Consider the following 16,527-nt stretch of genomic DNA (forward strand, 5'->3'; position numbering starts at 1 on the left):
GTTACACGTTACGAGAGAGACATCAGCTGAATTTTCGCAGAGAGTGCAATTAACCGATGCTTTCGCATTTTCGTCCTATCGGTTCTGGGTTTTTTTTTTTTTCCCTCGAAGAAAAATGAAAAGAGAAGAGGAAAAAGTTCGTCTAGCTATCCGCGAGGAGAGTGCGAACGAGCGTGGATAATACCTACTTTGTTTTTTCCGTTTCTCCTGCACTGCTCGCAGTGGGACGAGATTAATCAAGCCGTTCAAATATTTGTAAGAATGTACCTATAGGAAAAAAAATAAAGTAGAGGGTAGCTAGTGCGGCAGTCGGAAAGCGTTACCGGTAGCTAGCGGCGATGCTGTAAAAGCATGCGACGTTTTGAAACTCATCTTCCCGGGATGAATAATATTCCTCTTTATTAAAGGTACGCCTGTCTCGCGTGCTCCATTTTTATCGCTCTCTAACAGGTCAGTCTTTGGTGTTCCAGGGACCCTCTTTTTACGCCATCGTCGCATCCCAGTATTCGCTTGAAAAGCTCTCTATCCCTATACCTTCGAATCTATAGGAGACCGTCCGTAAGTCGCGCGAGCCGAGCAGAGCTCCTCGAGTTCGAGCGAACCGTCGTAAAAAGAGTCGTCTGTGAAGAAGAGAAAAAAAAAAAAAAAACAAAAAAAAGAAAAGAAGAAAATAGTAAGAAGAATAAAAAAAAAAAAAAAAAAACGCCGAGATAAATTTCCGCTGCCCGAACAAGATATAATTCAAGATGACCTTAATTAATCAATTTTTTTTTTTTTTTCTCTCCCTCTTCGTTCACCTCGGTCTGGCCGGAGTATTCCCGACGATTTCTGTATGGAAAAGTCACGTCGCTGTATCGGGTGATAGACGGGGAGCGGGGACCTCGATAAATTTTGGCAACGCCGACGGGGGATGTGAGGAAAATAAAAAAGGGGCGGAAAAAAACCAAAAAAAGAATCTATAAGTCGAAGGCGACATAAGGCGGTAAATATGTTATGAGAAGATTGACGCGTCCAGGCTTTTACCGGGCTTTGAGATTCATGCACTTTTACCCCCGGCGTTTCGAAGACTCGATACTTGCGAGGCAAAGCAATCGCGATATACAAATTCAACGTCTGCAGGTGCAACGGTCTACGCGCGGAGCACGGAACATTCTATTGTCGACCGGTCGGCTTTGAGCTTTGATAAAATAAACCTGCAGTGGAAGCGACGTGTTCTGTGATAATTATGTACCAGTTTTCAGAATAGGATAACGATTATTTTGTCCCCCGCCATGGTCGTTGCCTGCCGGTTATACGGCGTTGCAACAGCCGCGCCGGCGGTGTATCGTCGTTGAATTTCTCATAAAATAATTAACTATCCGCACAACGGTTTGAAATCCCTTTGAGCTTTGTGTGCGCATGGCGTTTTTAATTAGCAACGTTGCACGGGAATTATCATGCAGTTTCTCACCCTCGAACATTTTCTTACCGAACTAACTTTCTGCTGAACTAATTTACGCAGTTTATGTTGTGTTTCGTACGGCAGTTCGACGGGTGCAGGGCTTCACCTCTTTACCCTCCCATCTTTTGATGGAGTCTGATTAATTCTGTAAGAATTATTAACCACGAACCCACGGGGAAGCCCTATCTTTCCTTTTCCATTATGCCCTGAGGGAAGAGAGCCCCTCCGAATTCGGAATCCTGAAGGCTTTCGGAGGAGCCCAAGTCGGCGCAAAGCTTGCAGGGCAAACTCGTATAATCCCTTGCTGATATAGAGTCGGGTTTGCGAAACGCTTTGTGAGATAACAAACGCGAGCGAGTGGGCCAAAATACCCCGGGATTTGACAGGGAGAACTTTTTGTTGTTGTTGTTTTTTTTTTTTGTTGTTTTATTATTTTTTTTTTTGTATCATTGTTGGTTTGTCTTCTCGAAAATCAAGTGAACGGAGAAATCGTATCGCACCATATCATCGACGCTTTTGCCCTCGTCGTTTTTTCAGAATCGTTCGCAATCGATACCCCTGCAAACATGAGGATTTGCACCCATTGATCTTTTTCGAACAGTAAAAATATCCAAATGATGTAGAGCAGGAGGAAGATTGAAGCGGAATCGTCTAATTCTGGTACCCGTACGTATTTTAGATTCTTGATTCCGGTAAGATTAAATTTTACACCACTGTATCAGATTTAGAGGCGTCGCCTGTCCTTGAATTACACAATAATTATCCCCGTATCATGTAAGTTGAGGGGAAACAAGTTTCGAAACGGAGGGATTTAATTAGTAATTAACCTGGCACAGCTTTTGTGAGTTTGAAACTAGATTTCTCCCTGAAACTTCGTCATCAGAAACATAGCCCCGGCTTGGTAAAACTGAGAAATAAAAGAGCTCCAAAATTGGAGTAAGGGCATGTAAATTTCTCGGTGATCCAAAAGTCTCTGATTTTCGATCCTCGTTCCCTTTTCTCGCCTTCTTCTTCTTCGCCGAAAGAAACTTCCATCCACCCGCCAAATATTTCTGAAGTAGTAATTAGTGTACTCGTTGGGTTTTCCATTGTAACTGATAAAGTGTCTTCGGTTAGTTCTCGCAAAAAGTATCCAACGTTTCATCGGACTGCGATAGATGGGTGAATTCGTACAGCTAACCGCTATCTTGATTTCTTTTTTTTTTTCTTTCCCAGTATATATACGATTCGGGTGCGTTCAACCGATGGCTATAAGGGTTGGGGGTCGGAGGAAGGACGAGAAACGGGGCGAAGGGGGTGGCAAAAAATCTTACGGGGATTCTCGAGAGATAAGTCCTCGCAGACTGGCACAGTGCGAACGTTTACGATCCACTGAGCCGTTTTTGATCGTATAGACTTTTTCCAAACAGCGAAGCTGCGAGGATTCCCATTCCACCCTACCACCCCCCCCCCCCCCCCCCCCCGCCCCCGGTTCTTCTATATAACGTCTACGGAACCGCTCGTATTGCTGCAACTTGAGCGTAAAACTCTACTTCTGATTCGGTTCTTACTCCCGATTCCGAACGGAGATAACAATTTTATCATTGACGTGACGCAGCATGTCCTCTCGAGATAGGCAGGTATTACGGGGGCTACGTAAATAAAAAAATTCATTGGACCATTACGTCGTCATCCAGAGTAACGCGGAGGGACTTTGTTCATTTTTTTTTTTCTCTCCTCCCCCTTATATTTCGGTGCAAAAATTAATAAAAATTGGCAGTGAATAAAAATTTATTCGCCGAATCGGTAGACGCCCGTCTTTCGGCCGGCGCGCAATAACGCTCTCAAGATTCTTAGCCTCCAGCTGTTCTTTATTTTTGTTTCAAATTACGACTTAGCTCGAGGGTTCGATATGCCGGCGACGTAACGCCATGGGCGATCGTAAAATCAATTTATAGAAAATTACACGTAAGATAATAAAAGAGTGGTTACGATACGGGGGTTGTTCGTGAGTTTGGCAATTAAATGCAAGAAAGTTATCCGAAATCTCGGATAAACGTCAAATAAAAAGATCGGATGAAAGGAATGTTAATTTAAAGTGAAATTTAGCCAGTACGGTTCGTTTGCGAGTCCCCCTTGAGAAATGATTGGGATATAATGTGACGCCTTATATATTTTCCGATGCAACGAGATTTTAAGTCCGTAATTAATGACGATGCCGCGGAGAAGGAGGCGAGCATTACCCACCGCGGCAGTCAGCACTTTTCGCCTCGTGCACGGGTAATAACTTTTACCAAGGTGATTGATAGACCTAACCGCGTGCGACGAGGTCCTCGTCAGCGTACTTGTAACCGACTACTACCCTACCGCCCCCACCGCGCCACACTCGAAAACTTTACACCGGTACCGCCCGATAATACGCGAAAATAATTATCTCGTTCTTTAATTTAATTGCTTTTCACCGAGCTGATTTTATACACGTACACGTATTCGTATATATCTCATCGCAGCAGATTCGGTTTTCCAACGAAGAAACTTTGAAGAGAGAGACATCGAGAGTGGCGCTTCAATTGATCGACTTAATGGCGACAGGGGGGGACAGAGTACAGAGCCGGGGTTTAAAGAAAGTAGATTTCTATGACGTGCACCCTATCGTATTAGACCGATACACTTGATCCGAAAGCACATTAAATAACGTGAAAAACTTTTTAATCAACTTTTGGTACTTTTGTATTATTAGGATTTTTACTCGAGTGGAGGAGCGGGTAGGAGTGGGTATATGCGCGGGGTTGAGGAGAGGAAACGCGATGGAGGACTCGGTACATGTTTCCGTAAAAGCGTTAATTCTCGATTAGCGAATCGTTCAAGAGTAGTTTGAAACGAGAGAACTCCCGCAACGTGTAACCAGGAGAGAGAGAGAGAGAGAGAGTTTTGGTTTTCCCCAAGATCTGAGGGTCGATTACGAGCGAGTTAGCTAAAAGCGTGACTCTGGAGAGTACCCGGAGGGACGGGATGTTCGAGGATGCAAAGGGCAAAGGTAAAATATTGGCGACGAGAGGGACCGAGAGGGTTGTCCGATAGAGATCGGAGTCGTATGGAAACTACGTGTGTGTAACCCGAAATTCCTGCAGTTTTACCGTGCGCTTTCTCTGGTTCGGGAAAAGCCCGAAAACGTTCGTGCGAATTAATATTTAAATGTCGCTTCGACCTTTCTTCCATCTTGTTTCCTAAAATCCTCTTCCGAAGTACTGTTGGGACAGCCTCTCGCCGAGGGTCTCCGGCGTTGCAAATGGATGACAATTTCGAAATCGTTTTCAAAGATTATTCGGCATTGCCCCTTGTGAAACGAAAACTATTTCCAAAAGACTCGGGAAATACGTAATACAATTCTTCTATAGGGACTACAATCAAAGGGATTATAAACGCGTTGTAAAAAGCTCGGGGTAAAAGCTTCGCCAATACGTGTATTTTCAGTGGCGTTGGTCGCGCGGCAAAGGGAAGTTTATCGAAACATTGCGGTGAAAAGGAAGGTTCAAGAAGAGGCGCGGGTTGAGAAAACTCCTCGTCGGAGAGCTTGAATATTCGTCGATGATTTCCTCTCATATTTTCGGACCCCGAAGATCGACTCCGTTCTCGATTCACTCGGAAATGAGATACGGAATTTTTCTCGTCGGGCGAACGCGTCGGCGAAAGGAGATATAAATCGACCGAGTAAGATAAATAAAAACAGAAAGTAGGGGAATAATTGAGATCAATTCTGAGACGCCGGTGACGCGGCGCGTGTAGGAATATTCCGTGTACAGAAGATCGTCTTTCAAGTGTTGTTGGATCCAAAGCAAATATCATCGACAAAGCAGGAGGATGGTACGTCTTAGTCCCTTTTAAAGTCCTTTCGAACATAAACGAACAGCTCCCTCTTGTACCTTTGTTCAAAATAGTCTAAAGGAAAACCCTCGTTAAATCCAACAGTTTGTTATACTATGCTCGGCGCAAATATACGTTGATACCTACGATCCGTTAGTTTGTTCGCGAAGTCAGCTTTGAAAACCTCAAAAAACAACATGGCTAACGTAACATGGATATACGCAAAGCGAAATGTCACGTTGACAACGTCTTTCCACTGTTTATTAATACTGCGGGTGTACCGAATTTGCATAAACTTCGCGGGGAAAGGTAATGTCAAGATTTTCTTCGAAACGACGAAAGGAATATAGCTAAAAATTTTCGAAAGCGTAACAGCGAAAGAAAGGAAACGAAGTGCATGAAATAGAGTATATTAATAAATATATCGTATGGCAAAATCTGTCTTCCGAAAGATGTAAATATGAAAGGAAGTCGACGGTTTGGTCCGTGGTCCCGGTCGCTCTTTTCACGGAGCAGCCAGCTGAAGCGAAGAAAGGCAGTGGATCTTTCACAGCTCAAGTGATAAACGGCTTACCACACCATTAAAGCTCAAAGCTGGTGCGCTACGAGACGAGGCGAGAGCTGATGACCCTTTTACGAGGTCCTTCCACACCTTATACGATACACCGCGATGTGACGCGGCGAGTCGACTCGACCGATTCGCAAATAATCGGAGTTGATGTAGAGTGCATATTATGCAAAATAAATTCAGATGACAAGCGCCCTATTTACCGGGAAACGAACGCAGTCCCGTTAAGACTTTGCTTCGCGGTAATTTAACCATCATGCAAACCGGACGCATAGTTTGAACTCTGGGTAACTCCGTTGACACGATATGCGGCTATAAACTGTTACCAACTGTTCTCGCGTTATGGTCTTCCGAGAACGGGGAAACGGGAGATCCGGGCGACAACGTTCCGAACCGTTGTGCGGGTGCAAATTATCGCGACAAGGCTCTTAATCCGACAAAAGAGAGGAGCGACAAGATTCCGACGAGACACCCGTCGAGTCAGTTTCCTTTTTGGATAATAAATTAAATCGGACGAGGAATTCGATGCGAGGTGTCGTCGGGCACCGGATGTCATGTCTGTAAGGAAATACGGAGTTAAACTTCTGGAGAGCAATAAGGGGAAATAAAGTCCGAAGGGTGGATGGCAGGTACGCGGGGGTGCGAAACGGCGCCAACTACTCTGGTAAATAAAGAGATGGAGAGGGGACCGGCTCATTTAGAGAAATGAACAAACACAGAGTCTCAACCTCCGCAACTTGTTCGCTGACTGCGTGGGGTCGGCATCAGCTCACTTCTCGCACCATCGACTCTCGTATTCCCCTACGGCGTATCTACACAGCGGTGGCGGTGGTGGTGGTGGTCCGATATCCGTGGAGTCGATACCCTGTATTTTCTTCGATATACGCCCTCGCCGATCGTCACGTTTAATCAACTTTCATACCCCCAGCACTATTCGATTTACCAAAGTATTTTCCAACCCTCATTTATTGTACGGAATATCGATGTGTGCGAAAAAAATGAGTGTTATCAAGTACTGCTACTCAGGTTGCTCTTGCCAGGGTAAATATAGGGTACGCGTTTATCTCGAATTCTGAGACAAATTTGTCTTTCTCTTTTTACCTTGGCAATTTTCTGTGATTTTCGTTCTCTCGCTATACTCATATTACGTCCCATCGCTGACAATTTTCACATTATTCTCACGATCTTTCTCATGCCGCTTATCGTTTACTTATTCTTTTTTTTTTTTTTTTTCTCTCTACTCCGTTGCGCACGAACATAGGTATGAATATGTTTTCTCTCATTAATTCAGACAGAAACGTGGAAAGAGGGATGAAAATTTCATAACACAAATTTGACGCCTTCTGATTCCCCCTCGTCTACTTCACCCCCCGCACATTCTGGCGAGCTCCAAATCGAAACGATATTTGACTTCTGAATGCTAAAACTTTTCACCCTCCGGTGGCCATTGCGCTGGATGTTTTTGCTCACCGTCCGACCGATCTTCGGAGCTCGAATACTTAAAAAAAACGGCAATTATTGCCACGCTACATTATCTGAAACTGACGATGAGCCTTACAAAAATCGAGCGAATCAACAAAAGAAAAAGTCATTTAGTGGCAAATGTGATTTCAATAAATCGGTTTTCACTGTGTGGATAAATTTTCATTTCTCACTTTGCCACAGCAGCTCTCCAGATTCTGAAGGACTGATACAATAAAGCCGAATTCGTGTAACGAAGGATACGAGTAATCGTTGTTTAAAAAAGTACGCCAACAATAACCGGGAATGAGAAAACGAGAGAACAAAAACCGAAAGAAAAACTTTTGTTACACAATAACGTGGTGTGGCTTCGTACTCCTCGCCTTTTTCATCGGTGCTCGAAAAGAGGGGTCCGATCGCGCATGGATGCATTAAACATTATTCGATAAAACTTTTAGGCTAAAAGCACGAGGGGTAGTTACGAACGGAGCTGAACAGAGATTCGTTGAACTTTTAAATTAAAACACTTCATGACCTTAAGCGGTATAAAGGCAGCTGTATCCGACCTGTATCGGAGTAATTAATGTCCCGAAAACCGAGAAAGTGTAGGGGGGGTAGGGACACACGCAGGTGTATCGATAAAAATCGAGAGCTCGAATGAAAAGTGCAGGTAATGAAAGTGCACGGTAACGATATTGTTGTTTTTTTCTCTTCGGTAGCTTGAATAGAAATGAAGATTACATCCTCTGCGGAGTATTTTTCTACCCTCTCCCTCGATTTCGCTTCGCCTTTTCTCTTCCTGCCGACAAACAAGCTATACATTATTTGTTAAAGAAGTAAAATTAACGCTGCACCGCACGTTGCCGCCGGCGCCGCATCATCGCTGATTACCCAATACCATTTAGCCGCTCTAGCTTGACCGACGTTCGTATTAGCTTTGGTAAAACACACGGATTCACACGTTAACGTATGAAACGTATATATATATATGTACGAAACGGAGCAATTATATAATTGCCTAATAATTTTCTCACCAATCTTCAGCTGTTACTTAGGGGGGGTGGGTGGGAATTTTCAGCAAAAAAACTTTATCATTGTCCAATTTTTCTGAGTGCATGAAAAGCGGGGAAGATAATGTATATGTGTGCGATGGGTAGGTATATGGGTACGCGAAACCCATATACCCATAATATCTGCGAAAGAGATTCGGAGCTCTCGATGTTCTCGAGGCATCCCACTTTATTTTTCTCGATTTATTTTCCCTACCCTCTTCGCGGTATACGTGCGCGTGTATCTCGAGGACCGTGGAAACGAACCCTCTATACACCCGACGGCAGAAGGAGAAGCGGGGGGCAGATACCGCAAATGGTATAGTTTACGCAATCAAGAAGAGCGAGGTACGAGACCAGAGGGAAGCGATCCGAAGACGAAGAGTCAAAGAACAACTTTGCTATCGAGTTTTTGCGCGTCCCCATTTCGATGGCCACCGCCGACATCGACACCAGCTAAGGGAGGATACGAGCATTCGCCGAAGCGAACCTCTTTAAGAATTTAGGACTTGGTACTCACTTTCTCTCATACCTAACCCGATCTGACTTTCGACGGGTGAATGATCGGCGGAGTCGTAAATAAGAAAGGTTCGACCAACGTCGAATGCCTTTCCTCTATCACGATCAACGAGGTTTCTTCGTACCGGAGGATCTCTTGAACTCGCTGAATTATATACTCTTAGCTCATGTGTATCTACCGAATAGCTGTGAGATTGATGACCGACCACTCTTGCTTTTATAAAATACTAGCGGTGCACGCAAGCGATTCAATTAACAATAAGTTCGGAAAAAATTCCACCTGAATATCCTTGATTTTTCACTTTTTGGGTCGACAAATTGGCGATAACTTTTCTGATTTTATAGATATATTAATTTTGCTTTGGAATTAAGATTCTTAAAATTGAAATACATCAAAGTAGCATGGAAAAACCCCCCCCAAAAAAAAAAAAAATTAGGACCTATCGATTGGTTTTAGTCGTGGACCCATTTTGATTCTTTGCAATCCATGCATGGGTCGAAATATTCGAATTTTTCGGTCTACGAGGAGCCCGAGCTTATCTGGAGTCAGGTAACCACGGTCGTCGGGTTTGTTGTGGTGCATCACCTCTACTCAGCCCTGAAGGTGACGTCTTACAACAAAGCGCTACGCTGCTGACTACGCTGACTCCAGCAAAGCTCGGGTCCCTCGTAGACCAAGAAATTCGAATATTTCGACCCATGCATGGAGTGCGATGAATCAAAATGGGTCCACGACTAAAACCAATCGATATATTTTATAATTTTTCTGCTCCCGAAAGCGAATAATTGATGATTACTCGATCGATTGCACGAGTAGATGATTTTAACTTCCAGATTTGGATTCCTGAGCTTATTATACGTGAGATTAACCTTGGAAAGCCAAAAAAAAAAATCGATTTTTGGGCCAAAAGTGAAGTAGTTTGAAAATTGATTGTATTACACTTTTCTGACGTATTTTGACCTCAGGAATCCAAATCTGAAAGAAAAAATAATCTATTTCTAAAATTGACCGAGTTATCGCCAATTTTCAGCTTTTTGGGGTCAAAAATTAAAAATTCATTTTTTAGTCTATCTTAATGTAATTTGAGCTCAGGAATCCGAATCCAGAGGAAAAATTGATCTATCTCCAAAAATGACCGAGTTATCCTCATTTTTTCGCATTTTTTGGCATAAATTTGAGGATATCTCGAAGGGAAAAAATCGTAGCTCAATTTGGACAACGAATTCGTGTTCCTGGGGTCAAAATACATAAGAAAAGTGCCCTACGATCGATTTTTGAAAATAAAAATTTTTGGTCAAAATTTGAAAAAATCGTAAGGGGTACCCCTTGGAAAAATCTCAAATTTTAGGCAAAAATTTTTATTTTTTAAAATTGATCGTATGGCACTTTTCTTATGTATTTTGACCTCAGGAACACGAATCCGTAGAGAAAATTGAGCTACGATTTTTTCCCTTCGAGATATCTCCATTTTTCTTCCCCAAAAAGTGAAAATTTTGCGATAACTCGATGAATTTTACAGATAGATCAATTTAACTTCCAGATTCAGGCACCTGGGGTCAAAATACATAAGAATAGCACATGAAATAAAAATTTTTTTTTTGACCCAAATTTGACAAAATTCCAAGTGGTACCCCTTGGAAAATTTTTAAATTTTGACCGATAATCTTCTAAAAATTGATTAAAATGACACTTTTCTAATGTATTTCGACCTCAGGAACACGAATCCGTTGGCCAACTTGAGCTACGAATTCTTCCGATCGAGATATCTTTGATCTTCGACATTTCTGAGCGATAAAAATTGGCGATAATTCGATCAATTTCGCAGCAAAAAGAAAAATCATTCGTATTCATGTAACCATCGCGATGTCAAACATATAGGAAAACAAAAGACGTGTTCAAAGAGATAGAAAAATCAATATCTCACGTGAATTAACAGACATGTATTGGAGTCCGCGGGGCGCTTAGCAACCCCTAGCAGCAGCAGCAGCCGCAGTTGCGGCGACAAGCGAGGAATGGAGAGGATAGGTAAACGGAGGTGGATGTAAATGTGAAATAGATGCAATAGGGGTGGAAGTTCCTAGGGTAAGACCGAGATTCATAGCAGATTGTGAGCGCGCAGCGAGCGGTGATAATCGATATCCGGGAGGAAAATTCGCATTTATTATTATCGAGCAGCGCGAACGTCGCGTCCCCACGCGCCCTGCAGTTACGTAGCCGCTCGCAAAAATGTTTCAATATTTCTACATTTTATTTGAATTTATTACACCGGCGGGAACGGAGAGCCGCTAGCAGATTTCACGTTCTCAAGCGATCGGGCTACAGACCCCGCCGTTCCAGAGCCTCACGAACCCGAAATTTTTTTTTTATCGCGATTCTTCAACCGCTCCAAACCGACGAGGGAGAAAAAAATGGTCCAAACTGAAATTCAGAACGCACTGCACTCCGTTGAAACGCGACTACAACAATCCACATTTAAATATATGTTGTGTGTTTTTTTTTTTTTTGTTACCCCAGCAGGATCAAATCCTCCGCGGACACCCGCATTCGACATTTTCATTGGCACATGTATGCAGATCAGATCTCCCGAAGCGCGAAAATCCCGATGTACACGTGGGGGGGTTGGGTTTGATTAAGCGCGCGTATCTCGGGGCGGATGAGGGTGCGCGACGTCGACGTTGACGGTGAGATCAGAAGGTATTTGTCGATTGTTCCGTAATTACATCCTTCGAGACGCTAATACGCTCGAGGGATTTTTCGGTCAAATGGGAAAACTCGCTGCTCCGAATGGCGGGCGAACGTTGCGGAATCGACGTCGGTTGGTAACGATTGCGTTGTAATTCCCCGTTCCCTCCTACTCTTCCTTCCGCTCTTTCGGCTCTCACCGTCATTCCTGATATCGGTTCCATTCAATACCGGCCAATTCGGAGCAGTTGTTTCCCCCTCAAACGACTCGGACAACGCCCGACCACCTCGCACCGCACAGCTCCTCCTTTCCGTGCTGCCTCCTCTCCTTTTATTCGAATATACTTCTCCGCATATTCCCGCGGATAAACATTCGACGACGTATACCGCGAAATATTCATCGAGGCCTTAGTTACTCGGTTAATTTAATTAAAGGGGCACCCGCCAAAAGCGTATATCTACAGAGCCCGGATTTGCATAGGAAACAAGTCCCCGTACCAACGTGTAATACAACACTCCAGAGACGTCCTATCCGTCTGAAACCTACCACTTGATAGGTGTTCATCGACAGACCCACCCACCCCCCGGTAGCTCGACGATGAATGAAACCGAGCCTCATTACCCGATGCAATGTTGACTGGTGGATCGGATATTCGCGATGAATATTCCATCGGCCTCGCAAAACCAGCTACGTATCCGGTGGAGAGACGAAGAAATAAATGGATATGGACGAGTGAGCGATTGAGGTCGAATCGCGCGCAGACTGACAATTAGCGGCAGGTAGCAGCGGGCGTAATTTTCGGTTCAAACGTCGGGAGAAATTCTTACCGTCGGGTGTCGGGACGTTGGCGGTGTCGGATGTCGCCGGCGGTCCTCATGACGCTCAGCGAGATGTGCGTCGGTATGAGAGGGAAGCTGGGACGTAAACTAGGCGGTAGAACCATGGATAGATCAACGTATCTTTGGTGGAACGTGCTTTTTGATTAATGGCAGCACTTAGTTCCTGATCCTGGACTGCCAATCAGGGGAAGAACGCCTCTATACATTCGCGTATCTGTAATCTACTCAACGCAGCACTTCGGACCTGAAGGTTTCAACATTTCATCACTCGGTGCTCCCCGGAGTAACGTAACCCCCTGACCTCAAAAGCGCGAAACCATATTCCTCCGCCTACCCTACACACATCGCGTTGTTTCAATTCACTCGTTCGAATTCTCTCGGAATTCCGAAGATTAAAAGCGCGATCCGTTCGGGGGAAGAATGTTTTCAGATATTTCGAGGCCGACCATTTCTCCATTCTTTTTTTTCTTCTCTCTGCTCAAGCATCGATTCCAGAGCTAAGACTCGGCATCGAAAAATGCCGCTCAGACTATAGATATTCGTAATCATAGAAATCTATGTGCGACGATGTTCGAGGGAATTTTTCGTTGTTTCTACTACGGTGTAGATTCTGTCGAATTTGCTGTAACACCTGATGTTTTATGGACGGTACAGCCGGTGGAGTGGGTGGACCTTTCACGAGGACCTCGTGAATCGGGTAGAGGGTTGATATTATTCTGGACGTTGATTTCCTGCTTCCCGCACAGCGGTAGGTAGGAGGAACGTTTGTATGCAGCTAATAACGACCGACAATGTACATTCGGGGATATTGTATGACGCGGTGCAACCGTACACACTAGCTGGGGTACCGCTGCCGCTGGTGGCGAACCGGGGGATGATTAAATTTGTAGCGGCGATAGAGTTTCAAGCTGTACTCCGTGATTGTCCGTGTTGACTGTACGTGTGTTTGTTCGAGTTCATATCGCCAGCTGTTGATGGGACGTTAGTGCTGCGATTCTAGAACGGTATACAGATATATACAATACCTATACGCGCAACCCGTCGTCGGAATTGAAACATCCTCATCGGTGCTAATTTATCAAGTTGTCCGACGTTTCGCTTTCCCTGAGCCGAAGGACGAGGATATCAGCCAGCGATGCACTTCACTTCGGATTTTGTGCTTTCCCAACTTTCGAAGTCGAATGAATTCCGACCCCGTCGGCCTGGCGAGCTTTGTTTCAGCTCTTCAGGGGGCGGCTGCTCCGACAAGAATTATTTACGGAGGATAGAGGCAACAAATTACGAAGCGTAGGCACGCGTAGCACGTATCAAAACCCACGGTGTTACGTGTATAATTAATTTTTGCTCAGCAAAGGGAAGGCGGTACGGGTGAGCGGTTTGCTCCTAGATTAGCGCGGGGAGAAAAGTAGAAGCAGCATTTTCAACAGCCCTTTCGATTGATTACCTGATGCATTTCGCTCGTTACACCAGATTCAACGAAAGCGTCTGATTTTACGAGATTATTCATTCATTTATCAATTATCTTTGTGTTTAATTCAGGCGAATTCAAAATCCACGTTGGGTACGTGGCGTTATTTCCCGCAGGCCGATCATCTCGCTCTACCTACCCCTCCCTGCCGTGACGGGGGTGAAAAATTTCCGGTGTAACGAAATAACCGCGGAAACTCGCGCGCCATTAATCTAGATTGAATCATTAAACGGAGAGGCATACATTTCTCGTATCGCGTACGTAAACAATTTTCTCTACGGCGTTGCCTAAAATATACAGAAGCGAAACGGCGGGATGATTTCGAAAAAGAGGGGGCCACGCGGACTCGAAAAAAAAATTTGTCATTCGGTTAGCGAAGTAAAAAGGATTATTAACACCGTTGAAGCGCGCAACGTCCATGATTATTCAACTTTTAATCGCTATCGTCGATTAATCGGCCGGTTCGTTTTCGATCAGGCCTACGCCAGACGTAAATCAAAGCAGCTCCCACGGTAGTAGGTACCGCTTGGCTCGTAAATTCGGTTTAACTGCCATTCTCGAATGCACGATCATAACACGTGTAAACCTACCCATAGGATCCCCATCCATCCGTGGGTCGCGATTACACGGGCTGCTTGATAGACATTTGATACCCACGATAGAGGCGTGTGCACCACGCGATACGTGCGTATGTATAGCGCCACAAGGTAACGTAAACAGGAAATAATAACCCGGTAATTGAAACACGTCGATATATTTTCGAGTAATTATCTTAACACCGTATCGGACCACATAATGTATGTAATCTACGCGCGATGCGAATAAATCGCGTTGCGTCGAGCCAAGGATTTTATCATAGATAGCGAACATAGAGACCATAGTGCCGAATACCCATGTGTTTCGTTGAAATTCGCAGGGTGCAATACGGAGGACTTTTTATTTCATGGATAAAGCGATGCAGGTCAACAAAACCGTTGCTGAAATTTGCATCGATCGGCGTCATTTTATTTTGAATATTTTTCTCATCCCTAGCTCTGGGGGTAGGTGAGAAATTCAGGGCGATTCGTGCGGAGGAAAGAAGATGGACCGAGAACAAAAGGGAGACGAGTTTCAGGGTTGAAGGAGGAGGTAGGTGGTACGTAACAATATATTCGCTGAACCGTTAATACTCGACTGGCTCGATTCATTCGAGTTGCACAAAGTCACGGGATACGTACGAAGTCTTCGGTAGCGGCGAGCGGAGAAACCGCGAAGAGGATCGTCAGCGCGCGGATCTCCCTTCATTGGAAACGTATAACTCGGCTTCGAACAATATCACGGTTAGCTAGAGGATCCGCGGCGTCGTCGTCGTATCGACGGGACGCGGAATGACGTCGCTATACGTTTGCGCTACCAAAGCAACGGCAGACCCCTACGCTCCTAACAAAATCACATTACGAGATGCAAAACAACGCGAGCCCCGAAGGACGTCGGGTAACACAAAGAATCGAGAAAGAGCCGCCGTGGAGACGAGGGTGAAGAAGAATAAGAAGAGGACGAGGGTGAGGGCGGGGACAGAGGTCGTGCGAGAACCCGCGGGACTCTGTCCCCCAAAGTATTCGGTTTTCAATATGCTCGGAATCATGTCTACCCCCGGAGTGTAGGAAAATTGACGGAGAGAAAAAGAGAGAAAAAAAAAGAAGAAGAAAAAAAAAAAAACAGAGAAAGTTTTCATCGAAGAGATGAGGAAACTTGAGACATAAGGGGCGTGAAGAGCCTTGTGACCTAGTGACAAAATTTCTCCATAGTTTCTCTGAAAATAGAAATGAAAAAGTGAGACAAAAAAAAAAAGAAAAAAAAAACCAACTCGCGACAAAATATCAAAACTTTTAAATCCCTTCGTTATAATTATACAGAAATAACAGAATTAGTTGCGGAGAAATTTACAGGAAGGAATTTAACCAGGGTCAACTACTCTACTAGGGCAGAGCTTAACCGTTAAGCTAGTAGCAGAGGGTAGACACGTTTTGTATAGTTGAGTATGATAATCCTCGGAGTAAAATAATCCCTCCATTAGAACAAACCAGAGAAGAAGAAGAGAAGAGAAAAAAAAACACCGGAGTAAGTATACGGAATGGAAAAAGGCGGACCGATGCTGAAAAGTTTTTTTTTTATGTGAATAAAATCGTTCAATCAACGTCAGACGTGGTGAAAGTCGATTTTTATTCGTCCATTGGTCTTTCGGGCTTTGACGTACATTTTCAAAATATGCGTCGCGAGGAGGGGGAGGAGGCGGAGGCGGAGGCGGCGGCGGAGGCATCAATCGGATCGTCACAACACGGAACGAATATATTGTACGCACAAAAGGGGTTTGAGTTACGTCTCGCCGACGTCACCTACAATATTAATATACGCGTGTCGGTTCAGATTCAAAGTTCAGACACGTCGGGCGAATGTGATCGATATAACGATGACTGATCTCTTGCGGAGTGCACGAATAAGTATAACGCTACTATTCAATTACAACCCGATCGTACCCGACCCCCGATTGTCAGACGACACGTCTGACAAAAAAAAAACAAACTTTACGACCACGTCAAAGATTATAAATCGTGAATCGTAAATCGCCTCATCCGCATCGAGAAACTTGTCGAAATAGGGTGTGAAAATCGAAGA

General features: G+C 44.4%; 1 protein-coding gene across 4 annotated transcripts in view; it reads right to left on the reverse strand.

Moving 5' to 3' along the window:
• Positions 1-16,527, reverse strand: part of LOC105692913 (neurobeachin) — a 165,448-nt gene that overhangs the window by 79,713 nt on the left and 69,208 nt on the right. The gene's annotated exons all lie outside the window — the stretch shown is intronic.

This window comes from Athalia rosae, chromosome 5, assembly GCF_917208135.1.
Source record: "Athalia rosae chromosome 5, iyAthRosa1.1, whole genome shotgun sequence".
Lineage (NCBI taxonomy): Eukaryota > Metazoa > Arthropoda > Insecta > Hymenoptera > Athaliidae > Athalia > Athalia rosae.